This window comes from Rhododendron vialii, chromosome 12a (genome assembly GCF_030253575.1).
Source record: "Rhododendron vialii isolate Sample 1 chromosome 12a, ASM3025357v1".
In the NCBI taxonomy this organism is placed as follows: domain Eukaryota; kingdom Viridiplantae; phylum Streptophyta; class Magnoliopsida; order Ericales; family Ericaceae; genus Rhododendron; species Rhododendron vialii.
The window spans coordinates 23,670,441-23,679,223 of record NC_080568.1 but is presented as its reverse complement, the minus strand read 5'-3'; positions in this window follow the sequence as shown (position 1 = coordinate 23,679,223).

Below are 8,783 nucleotides of genomic sequence, written 5' to 3'. Positions count from 1 at the left end.
AATCATATGTTGGAACTGTAGGGGACTAGGTCAATCTCTTACAGTTAAAGCAGTCTTTCGTTTGATCCGTGAGCATTCTCCTGACATTATTTTCCTTCCTGAAACTAAGTCGGATGTGGTCTCTATTAACAATCTCTTTTCTAAGCACGGTTTTTCTAGTTGTTTTGGTGTTGATGCATTTGGTCCCAGTGGTGGTATTTGGGTAGGTTGGAAAAGTTTTTTGTCTTTAACTTGTCATGCTTCTTTCCCTAATTTTATTTTCTCTTCGATTTTAGATGAGTTTGGATTTTCCTGGCTTTGTGGTTTCATTTATGGTCATCCTGTTCTTGAGCAAAGAAAAAGTGTTTGGACCTCTTTGTCTTCAACCATCTCCTCTTTCTCTGGTCCTCTTTTCCTCTACAGGGACTTTAATCAAGTCCTTTCTTCTGTCGACAAATGGGGCAAAAACAGTCTCCACACCCCAAGAGCTCTCTCCTTCCAATCTTTCCTTAGCTCCTTTGGTCTTGTTGAAGTTAAGAATGTAGGCCCTTGGTTTACGTGGACAAAAAACAGAGAAGGTGATGCATGTACTTTTGAGAGGCTTGATAGGGGATGATGTAACCTTGAGTGACTGGACATGTTCCCTAAAGCTTATATGTCTAACTTGGGCATAGGGCTGTTACTCGAAACCGAAAAATCGATCGAAACCGGAAAAACTGGACTGGACCGAATTTTTTAAACCGGTTGAATAATTTCGATCCAGTTTATAAACCGGAAAAATAATTTCGATCCGGTTTATGTGTTCTAAAAACCGGTTGAAACCGGACCGGTTATGTATATGTATAATGCATACATACATACATACATATATACATACATACATACATACATATATATATATATATGTATGTATGTATGTATGTATGTATGTATATATATATATATGTATATATATATATATGTATATATATATATATGTATATATATATATATGTATATATATATATATAGATATATATATATATATATATATAAACATAGGGGAGGGGTTGAATTATGGATTTTTGGTTGATATTTTGTGATGTATATTGGTCTAATAAATATATTTATTATATAAAAATTATTATTATGGGCTTAATTATGTTTTTATGGGTTTTTTTTATGTATTGGGCTCAAAATTGATCCTTTTTTCTTGGGCCCAAAAAAAGGAATTGAATTATAGATTTTTGGTTGATATTTTATGGGTTGAATTGTAAATTTTTTGATGTGTTGGGCCCAAAATATGGCCCATGAATGAAAACCGGATAAACCGGACCGAAACCGGTTGAGCAGGTCGAAATCGGACCGGTTTATCTCAACCGGTTCCGATTTCTAAAAATCTCAAACCGGATAACCGGTTTCGACCGAAAAATACACCCAAACCGATCGAAACCGGACCGGTATCACCCATATTTGGGCATATCTAGATCTGATCATGCCCTTATTTCCTTTGTTACCTCTCCTCCTTATCCTTCTTTCCCTTTCCTTCCAAATTTGAGGCTTGGTGGCTTCAAAACATCACAGCCACGAAAATCATTCTGTTCATTTGGGATTTGCCTTTTCCTGGTTCCCCTCTTTTTAGAACAGTCATTCATAATAAGATCATGCTTAAAGTTTTGAAGCTTTGGGCTAAGGAAAGAAAGGACTCCATTCCTATTAAAATAAAAATGATTCAAACCCAATTACGTAGTGTCCTAGAGAATCTCTCCCCTTCTAACATTTTGCTTGAAAATTCTTTGAGGAAGGAGATGGATTATCTTTTGGATCAGGAAGAGTTATTTTGGGCTCAAAGAGCCAAACAATATTGGTTGGCTCTGGGGGATTCTAATACAAATTTTTTTCACTCCATGACAGAAGCCAGAAGTGCTAGGAATCATGTTTGGCAATTAAACTCTTCCTCTAGGCTTATTTTAAAGGATGAATCTGCTATTAGGAATGAGTTTCACCAGTACTTTAAAACTTTCTATTCTTCAGCTTCTTTCTTTCCTCTTGATTCTCTTCAGTCTTTTTTTCCTTTCTCCACTCTCTCAGATGTTCAACTGGCTGGCTTAAATCTTCCATTCCAAGCCTGAGAGGTTAAAAAAGCTCTTTTTCAAATGGCTTCCTTAAAAGCTCCAGGCCCTGACGGGATCCCTCCAATTTTTTATCAAAAATGTTGGCCCCAAATTTCTGTTAAAATCACTTCAGCTGTCCTCTCTTTCCTCAACTCTGGGCAATTACTTAGAGAAGTTAACAAAACTTTCATTGCTCTCATTCCAAAAAATAGCAACCCAGTTTCTTTTGACCACTTTAGACCTATTAGTCTGTGCAATGTCCTTTACAAACTCATCTCTAAGGTCTTGGCAAACAGAATCAAAATGGTCATTAGCTCTTTAGTGTGGTCACAGGACTCCCGGGCCACCTTCAGGTCGTCCTCCTTATGCACAAGGGCCTTTTCCAGCTCCTCAATCTCAGGCTCCTGCCCCTTGTACCTATCATTGATGGCAAGAGCTCAGGCACCGGCTTGTCAACAGGGAGCAAAAGAAAATGTCAATCAAAACAAACGCTAAATCAAAAAAAGATGTAGTCAGCTTACTTTCAAAAGCGCCTGTGCTATCTCTCTTGTCAGGTCCTCGGTACATCCCTCGACAGCTCGAGCATCCTTCGGAAGTATACAAGATCGAAGCAGCCCGAACGTTGTCCCAATATTTGCAGAGGCACTGTCAGCGTGATGAATTAGGCGCCCCGCATAATGACGAACCTCGGGGGCCCACGGGACCTCTCTCGCTGGAACCCGGGTCTTCGTGTCAGTTTCTCCGCCGCCTCCCATAGCTCCCCCTTCCTCAATCAAGATCGGCTCCCCGCTCCTCCCTCGGCTGAAGCCTTCTCCCTCAATCCGAGCCCTTTTCTCCGGAGGCTTCTGTGGAGAAACCAGAGTGACCCTTCAGGTCCCGGCTCCCGACAAACCAATCACAACACCTGTGCCCCGTCCCCGTGGCCTCTGGCACCGTAGGTTGAGAACCTCCCTTCCATGACTGCTCATCTCGTCGTTGAGCCCCGTTCGCTCTAGGGTCTCCTGGCTGATCTCTTCGGATTGTGCCTAAGGGACCAGAGTCACTTCATTCATCCTCTGGCATTCTAACTCCTCCGTCTCCCCTTCCTTCTCCCCTTCCTCCGCCTCTCCCTCTGTCGCGTCCTCAGCCCGCATGAGGAACACCCTTCTGCCTCAGCCTTTTCTTCAAGTAGCCGGTGTAAGTTGGTTTGTACCCAAGCAGGTCAGGAGCAAACCGACTTGTGATAGGAATGGCATAGGCAGCTGTTATTCGTGCTCAAACAGCTCTCTCTCGGAGCTCTGTGACAGCGCCCTCGGCTGAAAGAAAAAGTAATAAAAGAATCAGTACACGATGAAATTGGAATATGCAATATATGTACTAAAAAGGAGTTTCTACCGACCAGGAGCTCCGGTTTCGAACTGAATCGTGGTGGCAGTATCCACGCTCTCCCCGGGCCCGAACATAAAGTTCTCGGTAACCGAAACGCAAATACTAGCCCACTCTTCAGAGTCGGGAAGGCAGTCAATGAGGAACATGTCGTATCCCGTCCTATAGGAAAGGTAGTACCGATCGCTTTTTCGGTTAACTCTGACCAATTATACACCGAAGAGCTCCTCGAGTTCGAAGGTGAGGTTGTATTGCCTTCTCAACTCTATAATGCTGGTGATGATCCGATAAGAGTTCACCGTGAGCTAAGAGGAGGTGAGAGAGAGGGCTCGGAGAACCCTTCGGACAAATTGATGAAGTGGGAACCTGACGCCCCCCTCGGTGATAGCCATTAAAGGGAAAATCAGCGCCCCCTCTCAATGGGGGAGATCCCTGGGGTCACTATTCGGTAGAAGCCGTACCTCAACATCATGAGAAATGCTGTAAACTCTCTTGAATTGGACATAGGAAGCTGAGGTACCGTTAAAATATTGGTTCCGATACGGGCATGGCCTCATTGGCCTCCTGCGACCCTGAACTTCCTCGGGGGCATCCGCGAACAAACCTGGTCCTTGATTTGAGGTACCGGGGGCTTCTATCTCTTGGGGATCAAATGTTGTCACCTCATGAGGAACTCTCAAGGGTTCAAATGGTTCGATGTAGTCAATTGGAGTTTGGAAGAACACTCTGATCGGAAGTGCTTGACGAATATCCTCGGGAATTTCAACGGGAGAAGAGCCTGAGCTACTGGAACTGTCTGAGGAGAGCTCGATGACCATTCGCCTTTACCTAACCAAAGAAAGAATGCAAAAACCCGTTAGCTATGTGCTCAGGGAAGGCTAAGAAGGTCTGGTGCTCAAAGCGGAATGGTCATTACTCCTTGGAATCTCCGGGCCTCAGTCCCTATCAGAACATTTCCCCTTGGGAAGATTCCTTGGGGTCTAAAAGTTACTCCTATGGTCTCGGCATAAAGATCAGCCTTAGGAAGAATTTAGCCTTCTGGAAAAGCATGAACTGCGATGGAGAGGTCCAGCGCCGCCGTCAACCAGACAGCGGTGAGTGGTAACTCAGCCGTAATGCGTGCAGAAAAACAACGAAAGCTTGACGAAAACAATCAAGAATTGAACATTAACGTAAGAAGTTCATCATACCTGAGTTTCGTATGAAGATCCGCGCCCAAAACGCTCAAGATCTCGATCAAAACACAGAAAGTGATGGCGGCGGCGGTTCGTCTTCAAAACAGAAAGGAGTTACCCGTCCTCTCTCTCTCTCTCTCCCTCTTTTATACTTGGAACAGTTCATGGGGGCGCGCGGGGAACGAAGCGTCGCGCACCAAGCCGTTGGATTTCTGACGCGTGGCACCATCCGACGGACAAGATCAAAAGTTCTGTGTCGAGGTCAGAACGCCGAATCATCGAGCCATTAAATCTTTGACGCGTGTCCCCGAAAGGACAGCCCGTACCAATCAACTGATGTGGCATGTGCCGAGACAGCTCATGACATCAATATCCTCGGCAATTATCAACACGTGGCCCCTAGCACTCTTCTCTTCGGTGACCTATATGTTTGAGGTTAAAAGCATGACGGTTTACGGAAAGGATTAACTCCCAAAAGCAAAGAGCCGATGCTCCAGTGAGTTAAGGGGCTATTGTGGTGGCTTCAATTACGGGCTCGTAACCATGCCAGACACCGTTAACCGAGGTCTTGTGGATACAAATGGACCGTGACGTATTGTTCGGATAGCCGTTCGGTACAGATCTTTCGGTGCCTGCCTCGGTAAATTATCAGCAACATACAATGTATCTACACGGATGTTCCCGAAGAGTTCATAGAGACAGTTTGTTATGCCAGAGGGGACCAAAAGGGGTTACGTGGCAAATGTAATCATTGTGGTCAGATCTAGTCATGTGCCCCGTAACCGTTTCGCTCCTGTCGTCATATATAACGTCACCCGAGGCGGTTACCCGAGCGTACCCTTCACGCGCTAGCTTGGAGGGCAAGCAAGCTTAGGTCTATAAATACAAAGGGATATTCATCTTCGAGAGGTATGCCATTCTTCCCAAAAACCCTAGATCTACGCCTTCCCCTGGGATCTAACTTGATCGGCGAAGGGTCACTGGGCTACCCTAGCCCTAGTGACTTGTTGCAGGTCCAGAGGCAGGAAAACGGATCAGTAGAGGGAGAACCCTAGCCCAGGACAAGATCCCGTCAAATCGAACCCCTACACCTAATTTTTGCAGGGTATGGGGATCTTCGAAGGAGGGCTAAAAGCCAATTCTGTCATTGGGTGAATGAAGTTCGAAGGCCTCATTACCCAGAGGGCTTTGTTGATGACTCTCCTTCCCTCTATCCTCTTCTAGAAGAACATAATTGACTCGAAGAGCTGGCCAACTCGAGGTTTGATCCACTTTTTGGAAACGTATTGGACGAATGTCCATCTCTTTGAAACGTTTGTAAAGATAGCCCTTCGCACATTACCAAAATGCGCAACGTAAATCGTGCTTGAACAAAATGTGTTTTACGGAGCCTGGGTTGCAGGAAAATCCACCTGAGCAAGTAGCGCATCTTGGAATGCGTCTTTAATTGGTTACATAGCACATCTTGAGAATGCGTTTTATTTATTATCCAAAACCAGTTCAGATTTTCTCCCTCCTCCTCCTCATTCTTACCTTCAACCCCTCCTCTCTCCCCTTCACCACCCCCATCACTGAAGCCCGCCATGCCACCGCCGGTACGTGCCACCTCTGTCCACGAGTCTCTCTGTCCATTCTAGCTCCCAAAACAACCCCTTTCCTGTCTAGCACCAAAACAACCCCTTTCCTGTCTAGCTCCCATTTCTCGATCCCTCACAAGGTGAGTCCTTGATTTCTTCTCTATCAATAAAAAAATGGGCAAAGAATGACTCGTTATGGTATAATCTTCTGATTTTGCTCTTGTTTTGTTCTTTTTCTACATGTTTTGAGCTCTAGTGAGAAAAGCCCCAAAGCAATTTGCCTAGATTTTTTAAAACCCCCAAATCTCAAAATTAGGGTTTTTATAAAAGTAATGACTTTTTAGTATGAACCATATATAATCCTTGTGCTTGGAGAAGGAAATCTAGTGGCATTGTTTTTCACCTTCTTCCCATGTTGACTTGGCCAAGTCTGTATTGGGCTAGAACAAATTAAGGGCCTATTTGATAAGTCTCTTAGCTCATGGGATGGGATTAGTAATCCCGTGGGGCCATTAAAACTGTGTTTGGTTTTGCAAGTGGTGATCGGATTATGAAGCGCGCCAATGGGACTATCAATCCAGCCAAATGGGAGGATTAGGAATCCCACCAAGAACCAGGTATTAGCAATTCCCATCCTAGGTCTCCCTTGCTCAGTTACCAAAATACCCATGCTGAAAATAACTAATTTCCAAATTCCTTAGAGCTTATTTTCCATGTTTCACACGATCCCTAAAAAAATACAGTAAAAATAAGACGTGATTTTCCACTCCCCGTCACAGCCATACATATCACCACACTTGCACGCACACCACCAAAACAAACACCTCCATTTTCGATAACCCTTCAAACGAGTCTACCCACCTCGGTTCCCGAATTAATTAGCTATTCACACGGTAAAATTGTGGTTTTCGGACGAAGTGAGTTACGAATATACTCTGGTTACATATCTTTTTCAAAATTGTTTTGTGGTGGTTTGAATAAAATTTACGTTAAATAAAAATTAGATAAAATAAATATGGATTGTGAAAATAGATTTTAAAAAAAAACATGGGATTGAATTTTGGAAAAGAAAAAGGATCGAAAAGGATATTATGGCGACATCTGGGCATTGAGATATATTGGCGCCTACTTTGATTGTGATTGTGAGGATACGGCCGGGTATCCAGGATTTGATATCATCTCCGACAAGTGCTGGGGTCGCGCCCCGAGCTACTGCCGGCATTCCGCTCATGAAAGATGTTTATGCTATATGTAGTTTGTGATTATATGGCTTATGGTTTTCAACTCTGGAAGATGGTTTCAATTATTGTTATTTGTGCTTATATCATGTTTTATTTGAAATAAGAAAATAACAATAATATTTTTGTTGTTGTGTGATATCTAGGCCTGAAGTGATTTTTAAATCACTGTCCATATCACGAATTTCTACCCATCAGATTTGGGTCATGACAGAGTTGATATCAGAGCTCAGGTCGTAAAAATTTTCTCTAAAAAAAAAATAATCTCAGAGCCGTAGGACCACACACTAAATTAATGCACATAACACTCAAAGTATGCTTAGATGGTAGTAGGCTCGTTAAGAGAATTAAGAAAAAATATCTCCAAATATACAAACAGCTCATAAAGTAACAAGTATAAATGCACCTTAGGATAAAATTCAGGTATAAAACTAATTTTCTGTGTATTTTTGGGATATATACAAGTGTGCATGTTTACAAATTAGTACACTTTCATAATTATGCTAATTTATACATAAATATTTTTAAAAACTATTTGTATTTCGAGTGGAGACACGTATTCGAGTGGGGCACGTGCCCTTGCGTGCCCCATGTATATCCATCCCTGTACCGGACCCACGTTGGAAGTGTAAAACCATAGTTAAACAGACCAAAAATGCTACTACCAGATCTATACAGAATGAGTTTGACTTTGGTAGGTATGATCATGTTGCTGCAAGATTTGCTAAATAGCTGGTTGGTTGGTTGGCTTCAATAGGCTTAAATAGAGAACACCCGTAAGAGTATCCATAATGCTATAATAAAAAATAAATAATCAAAAATTGTCACATTAACTTTTAATTATCTATTTAAAAATTTGCTAAGGTTAACAATGTAGAGGTTTATAATGACATAATCAAAATTGAATAATCAAAATTTGTCTCATCACATTCTCTTAATTTTTTTAAAAAAAAAAATACTCCCTCCATCCAGGTTTGTTTGTCCCATTTTTTACTTTTTGAGAGCGTTTGACCTCTCAAAGAAATGGCTATAATTTTCAATTCGCAATGTTTTTAATATGCAATATGGATTTTGTTTGATATATCTCAATTAGTTTTATTATATAAAAATCTTCAAAATCATAAAAAATATTATAAAATGTAAGATATAAGTATATTTTTGAAAGAAACGTATTTCGACAATTGGACAAATAAATTGGGACGGAGAGAGTAGTTTTTTTCTTTTAAAGACATTGTTGGAAAAAAAAGAGAGAGACAGAGATGAAGAAGGAAAAGAGAGAATATTTTTGAGTAATGATGGATGTATTTGATTGAAAAAAAATGTTAATTTTAGTTATTCAAAGCCTAAAATTTAATT